We start from the raw sequence: 7,988 nt of genomic DNA, 5'->3' as shown, positions 1-7,988 counted from the left end.
GATTTTTATGTAGTGACTCCATTCCTCAATCATTGCTCCCATTAATCTATCTTTCTCTTGGCCATGCACTACCTCTTGAAATGTAGTTGGATCGTTGCAACTAGTAATAAAAACATAAGACACTAGCTCTTGAAACCAATAACTTGGCGGATGCCAAATAGTGCCTCTGAATCTTCTTAACTAAATATCGTCGACTTGCTGGCTTTCCAAGCTAGAGCTCCCAACAATTATAGGACCGTGATCATTTCCATTGCCCTGAACTTCCAACTCCACCTGCACGATATCTTCATCACTACCCCAGTTTTCTAGCTCCTGTTTTTGTTCATCACATTCTTGAGTACACTTCACCATAGCCTTCTTATCAAAGACTACATCCTTACTGATCACCACCTTGTTTGCTACTAGATCCCATAGCTTGTACCCCTTTACACCCATCGGATACCCCAAAAAAATGCAACAACGAATACCCAAATAGGTTGGACACCCGAATACTTTCAATTCGGAATAGTCTACTACATTTTCCATCCATACCTCTTTCGCCACTTTACCCTCTAGTGACGTTCTTGGTGATCCAGAAGACAAGTTGTTGACCTTATTGGTCATATCCCATTTTGATTATAACAATAATATGCTATTTAATGTCTAATGAGTTTGTGTGTAGGACCAATTGGAGGTATCATATAGTGCACGCACACGGCATATGAAGTGAAGCCCTGAAGACCCTGTTTATGTTGTATTGTAATTTAATCATTATTTGGGTCTGTAATAGTAAATAGGATATGGTCTGTAATATTTAATGCATTTCATGCATGTAGGAACTACAAAGCTCAAAGTCCATAGAACGACTCTAGGTCCTTATACATCACTTGAAAAGCAAATGACTATAGAAAGACCTTAGGGAACACCAATCGATCGGCACCAAATTTTTTTGGTGCCTTTAAAAAGACCTAGAAATGACCCTAAGACACTCACACATACTTATATATGAATGGTCATTTGAATAGGGTGTTTGCATGCTTAAAAAGAACCAAAATGCAATTAATTTGCATGTTCGATCGACCGTACTACTCAAGTACAAACTCCCTTGGTCGAGCGAACCGGTGCCGGGTCAACAGTTTGACCATGGCCCAGTCGACCAAACTTTCCTATTCATCACCTGCCGGTCAACCGAACCGGTTACAGGGTTAACATTTGACCACTTCTCGGTCGACCGAACTTAGTTAGTTCAAATGCTCCCGGTTGACTGAACTCCCTAGAAGTCAACTTTTTGATGACCTGGTCGACCGTGCCCAAAATGCAAACCAACGCTTTGGTTGACTGAGTTTCCACGTGTGGAACTCAACGGTCTAGTCGACCAAACTTAATAGTTCAAATCTTCTCGGCCGACCGAACCGTGCTAATTGAGAAAATCACCCTTGGACCTTCGACTCCGGTCGACCAAACTCATAGTTCATTTCTTGCCTGGTCGACCGAACCTCAAGAACTTTAGTCAACCGAACTTGTCCTGGTTGACCGGTGCTCTTGGGTTGGACATTATTTTTTACCGTGGTTTAATTTTTTAAACAGGGTTAATAGGGTTAAAATGTTTTAAAACAAATATAATGATACCCTACATGTGTTAACGGCTATAATTTTTCCTATCTCTATATATAGGGTTTCATTTGCAATAATTAGAAAGAGATTAGCCAAAAAAATTAGCAAAAATCCTCTTAATCTCAAAAACCTATTTTTGCCTATTCCACTCTATATACTCTTAAACATTCATTCCTTTGATACATCCTATCCTTGTGAGAATGTTATATTGTGCTATTGATTATATAGTATTGCTAATACTCCCATTGTCTTGCTTGAATATTTGATATTGATTTTGGGGAGTTTGGCATAGTTCATCCCATAGATTTAACTTGATAAATATTGTGTGGGGATAAACTAAGTAAAGCTTAGGATATTTGCATCTTGTTGCAAGTGTCCAATAGCTTGGTTTTTGTTGTGCAAAGATTTTTTCAAACAAGCAAATATTTTCAAACTAGGATTGTGCATATTACATTGAAGAAAACCCTTTTGAACTAGTTTGATTATCTGATTCGTATATTTGGAATATTGATTTTCTATTGAAGTACTTTGCTTAGATTCCAAGATATTGCTTGTATTGAACACTCTTGAGCATCATACTGATTATATTATATTGAGTGTAGATTGCACATAAACACCACTGAACTTATAGTTCTTACATGTTTGGTGTGAATTGATTATTACTTGAGCATACTGTGTATATATCTGCTTTACATGAAAGCACAATCACTGTACCATTTGATTGAGTGAATATTGTTGTATTTCTAGGCGTGGCCTGAGGGGGCAATAATCTAGCTCGATAAGGATTGTGTAGGTTGAGGTTAGCCCTGTGTTAATTTACCTAGTTGTAAAAGTTGAGGTCAGCCCTATGCTAATTGACCTAGTTGTTTAGGTGCCGCTGCACTTATTAAGCGAGCCTATAGTGGTAATCCTTGTGCTTGTTAGCCAAGGCAGGGACGTAGGCAATTTGACCGAACCTCAATAACATTTCTAGGTGTCGTCTCCTTTATTGATTTATTGTGCATGCTTGATTAAATTTCTATTGCACTTTAAATTCCATTGTATATTTTGCATTGATTTGTTTTACATGTAGCACTAGATTGACCTTAGGCTTGTATAATACTGTTGATTAGTAGATTGACCTAGGGGATAAAATTTTTAAATACCAATTCACCCCCCCTCTTGGGATTGCACCTAAAAGTTCCTCAGCCATACTAACTTCCTCAGCCTAAAAGTTCTTCGGTAGCCCTGCATTTAATTTAAGACATTGAGCCCTATCAACAAGAGTCTGGTTCATCCATTCTACCACACCATTTTGTTGAGGTGTCTAGCGAACTCTCAAATGTATCTTAATGCCTTACTTTGCACAAAACTCCATAAATCGAGAATTAGCGTACTTGGTCCTATTATCCAATCTTAAACATTTGATTCTCCTCCCCGTCTAGTTCTCTACTTCAGCCGTCCAAATCTTAAACTTGGTAAACATACTAGATTTGTAATGCATGAAGTAAACCCAGACCTTCTGTGAGTAATCATCAATGAAACTCATATAATACACATGACCACCCTTTGATGCAACTCTAACTGGGCCCCAAACATCTGAATGTACATAGTCAAGAATACCTTTTGTCTTGTGAATAGTTGGTCTAAACTTTGCCCTGTTCTATTTTCCAGGAACACATATACTACAAAATTCCAGTTGACATGATTTCAAACCTTTCAAGAGTTTCCTCTTATGAAGTTCCTTTATGCCATGTTCCCCTATATGCCCAAGGCGCATATGCCACAAAACGGTCTCATCTGATTTAGCATCTATGGCTGCAACTCCACCTACAATAGTAGTTCTCTACAACATGTAAATATTTCCATCCAGTTTCTGCCCTTCCATTACAGTCAGATTACCTTTCCATACCATCAAGACTCCACCTTGGGACTTGTAATTGAAGCCATTACAATCCAAAGTGCCATGAAATATAAAACTTTTTTTCAATTCAGGTATATGTCTTACATTACACAATGTTCTTACAGCACCATCAAACATATTTATCTTTACATTTCCTATGCCAACAATCTGGCAAGAAGCATCATTACTCATAAGAACTGATCCATAATTCACTAACTTGTAAGTTCTGAACCACTCCTTGTTCGAAGTTATGTGATAAGAACATGCTGAGTCAAGTATCCAAGAGTCTATTAGATTATCTGACCCAACTAAAACTGATAGAACATCACCATCCACTGAATCTTCTTCTCGAACAACATTCACAGATTTTAGAAATCCCCTCATGATTTTTAACATTTCCCTTTTCCAATCCGGACACTCCTTTATCACATGCCCATTTTTATCACAATTATAACACCGGATTTCCTTCTTCTTCTTGGATTAATTTCAAGATGATTTCTGACTGGATCCATTCTTAAAATTTCCTTTGCCTTAGTCATTGCTACCCTTTCCTACAAGTCCTTCTCCTTCATCGCATATCTTCAACCTTTGATGAAAATTTAACAAGGCACTTATTACCTCTTCTAGATCAAGAGTTTCTTTTCCCCACGTAAGAGTGGTCACAAAATTTTTGTAGGTATGAGTCGAGGGCAAAGAAGTTGACCAAAATCAAAGCCTTGTCATCCTCATCAAACTTCACATCAACGCTCATCAAATCACTTATGATTTGATTAGAAACATTGATGTGTTTATCCAGACTTGATCCTTCAACCATCTTAAGCCAATATAAATGTTGCTTAAAAAAAAGTTTGTTATTGAGGGATTTATACATGTACTGACTTTCTAACTTTTGCCAGATAGCCACTGGAGAATCCTCCTCCATCATCTGATAGAAAAATTCATCGGCCAAACACAAGCGTATTGTAGACGCTACCTTTGCTTTCAAATCTACCCATGTTTCCTCATCCATCCCTTCCTTTTGAGTATCAAGCAAAGCCTTAGCCATTCCTTATTGCACAAGAATGTCCTTCACTCTCCTTTACCATAAACCAAACTTTCCAATTCCATCAAATTTGACAACGTCAAATCTTGCAGAAGATGATCCCGATGCTATAATAACTTTTGCTCTGATACCATCTTGTTGTGATATGGATCGAATAATGAAGATGCACAATGGAATAAACAACAACAAGTAAATTACACACAACCAGAACAAGAACAACACAAAGATTTGCGTGGTTCGGCAAAGCCTACATCCATGGAAGCAATGACACATAAATTTCACTATGGAAATCACAATGTACACAATACGCATCTCAAAATGATCACACACCCTTCAATATATGTACAGAATAATATAGGTAAAAGTTCCTCAGAGGTTTCCCTTTATTTACCCAACCACCCAACGTTCAAAAATTCAAAATTCAGAAAAATTGCTCGCAGCCCAGGAATCTTTCATCGACAAGTACAGGGCTTCATCGACGATCCATAGAAGACACTTCGTCAATGAGAACAAGCTTTCATCGATGAATCCAAAACTTTGAAATTTCTTGCTCCCGGTACTTTCTCATCGACGATCACAGAACCTTCATCGATGAGTCCTTGTTGTTCTTTCATCGACGAATACATGGCATTCGTCGACGAGCTCTGCTGTGTTGCCCTTCCATGTTTTTACCTCTTCCTTATTTTCTTACAAAAACAAAGTATAAGAGCCATAAACAACAAAACTAATGTGGAAGTAGCTTAATAACTGCACTCTAAGTCCTTGAGGATCGACACCTGACTTCCCCACTTTCTACTAAACTTGGGATTATTAAGTAGTATAAATTTTATCTTTGGAAGTTAAGGACCCAAGCCTTGGCGGGCCTACCAAATTTTGGTGCTGTTGTCAGGGACTTGGCTATGGTTATAAGCCAACTTCCACTTTAGAGTATTGTTGCCTTGTGTTTTTGATTTGCTCTCCATTTATTTTCATCTTTCTTTATTTATTTTCATTTTTGTTTGTTATCTCTAAAGTCTTGAATCCTTGTGCTTAAAAGTGTGTATGTTTGGTCTACTTTCTTTGAAACCCAAGATAATTCCCATAGATCCCGAGATTGAAAAATCCCGTAGGTCCCTTAGGAAACTTATCTCTAATCTAAAGAAAGCTGAATCGTCTAAACTGAATATTATGGCTGAATGAAACCCCTCAGTTCCCATTGATCAACTCCTAGAACCCTGTGCTCCTCACTCACCTATGGTGGGAGAGCAACCACTTCGGCACTTGGATACTACTTTGTGCCTAATGCATACACATCGTCGTCCTGCTTCCGATTCACGGATGTTCAGGCAACGTAATTGGAGATTAAGACTTCAATCATCTCAATGCTACCCAACTTTCATGGGAACCCCACCAAAAATCCTTATCAGCATCTGGATAAGTTCTTAGAGATTTGCTCCACCGTTTGCATACCTAATTTTAGTGATAACGCCTTGCGCTTTAGGCTCTTTCCATTCTCTCTTAAGAATAAGGCCAAATACTGGCCGATGTCCTTAAAGACGAATTCGGTGAACAATTGGGCTACCATGAAGCATGAATTCTTGAAAAAGTATTTCCCAATTGGGAAAACTAATTAGCTGTGAAGGGCAATCACAAGTTTCTCACAAATGGAAGGGGAACTTTTCTTTGAGACCTGGGAGCACTTTAGGGACCTGCTCCATAAATGCCCACATCATCAAGTCCCCAAGGGGCAATTAGTGTAAAATTTTTATGAAGGGTTAGCTAAGAGAGATAGGTCTATGGTTGACACATCGTTTGGAAGTACTTTCCCCACAAAACATGAGAATGAAGCATAGATTCTCTTTGAGAATCTTGCAAAAAATTCTCTGCAGCACACTGCTTCAGCTCATAGACTCCCCAACCCATACATATCTAAACCTAAGGAAGTTTATGAGTTGGCTACAAACCATGACCTAAGCCATACTTTGCACACCATATCCCAAAAATTTGATCAGTTCTTTTCTTTACGACAGCAACCGCAATCAATGGCGTGTGTAGAAGTTTGTGTGATTTGTTCCGACCCTACACATACAAGCTATAATTTCCCACACACGCCTTCCCAACCTGAGCTTGTGTAGGAGGAAGTGAAGGCCTCCCACAACTGGCATGATCAACCATTAAATGACTTCAACTCAAATACCTACAGTCCCAGGTGGAAACAATATCCTAACTCCTCCTAGAGGTTGCAAGCTTCAGGCTTCCAAACCCAAAAAACCTCAACAAAACCCTAATGCTTCACTCCTTCGCCCATATCAAAAATTTCAAAATCCCCCCATTTCAGCTATTAGACACTCATTGTTTCAACAATCTTCTCCTTAACAACCTAACTATGATTCTTTTTCAGGAGGCGGTGTTGAAAACCTTACAAGGCATTGAAGCTGATCACCAAGTGAATTAGTAATTACTCCGTTCTCACTCTCAATCCATAGCTAAGTTGGAGTCCACTATGGGATAACAAATTATGTCATTTAGTAGAAGAGATGAAGGTGCATTGCCAAGCCAGCCTTAAACAATACCTAAGGGTCAATGCGGAGTAGAGTGTGATACCACAGTAGAAGCTTCATCATATACAGTACATGTCCAGGTGATAACCACTCTTAGGAGTGGTAGGGAGATAAACAAAAGGGTCAGGGAGACAAAAAATGAAGAAAAAGGGTGAATAGAAGAAGAGAGCTAAACCTATAGAAGAATTAGGTGTTCCATTTTCTCGTAATTCGGAAATGGACACGGAGGCATCTACCTTTCCAAAGCATGAAACACTTCCCTACCATACTCCTGTAGTTCCTTACCCTACAGCTCTCTAGGCATCCTTTAAATCTAAGAAGGAGACCAGTACTGAATCCATCATGGATACACTTAGGCAAGTTAAGGTCAACATCCCTCTCTTAGATACCATCGAGAAAATACCTGTATATGCCAAATTCCTCAAGGACTTATGCACACAAAAGTCACGATCAAGGGTGCATATGAATAAGCAAGTCAAGTTGATTGAGCATGCAAGCTCGATCCTTTTAGGTCACCTCCCTCCTAGGCTAAAATACCCTGTTGCTCCAACTATTTCATGTGTAATCAACAATCACACAATTGATAGGTCCCTCTTGGACTTAGGAGCAAGCGTGAACCTTCTACCATACTCGATTTTCAAGCATCTTAACTTAAGAGAGCTGAAGCCCACCCCGATGACATTAAGCTTTGTTGATTGATTGGTGAAAAGACCCCGGGGTGTAATAGAGGACGTCTTAGTTAAGGTTGACAAGTTTTATTATCCTATTTACTTCATAGTCTTGGATATGGAACCCTCCGACCCAACTAAGTACCAGATCCCTGTCCTATTAGGATGACCTTTTTTGGCCATGGCAAATGCCTGTATTCAATGTAGGACAAGGATTATGGATGTGTCCTTTGGTAACATGCACCTACGACTAAATGTATCCC

The 7,988-nt window shown here is 39.0% G+C and overlaps 1 non-coding gene across 1 annotated transcript; it reads right to left on the bottom strand.

Moving 5' to 3' along the window:
• Window positions 1–6,128: 6,128 nt before the first annotated feature.
• Window positions 6,129–6,234, bottom strand: LOC131156822 (small nucleolar RNA R71). Its single transcript, XR_009137092.1, has one exon. It is a non-coding gene; the product is annotated as a small nucleolar RNA R71 (small nucleolar RNA).
• Between the last annotated feature and the right edge of the window lie 1,754 nt (window positions 6,235–7,988).

This window comes from Malania oleifera, chromosome 5 (assembly GCF_029873635.1).
Source record: "Malania oleifera isolate guangnan ecotype guangnan chromosome 5, ASM2987363v1, whole genome shotgun sequence".
Classification (NCBI taxonomy): domain Eukaryota; kingdom Viridiplantae; phylum Streptophyta; class Magnoliopsida; order Santalales; family Ximeniaceae; genus Malania; species Malania oleifera.
This window is presented reverse-complemented; position numbering and strand designations above follow the sequence as displayed.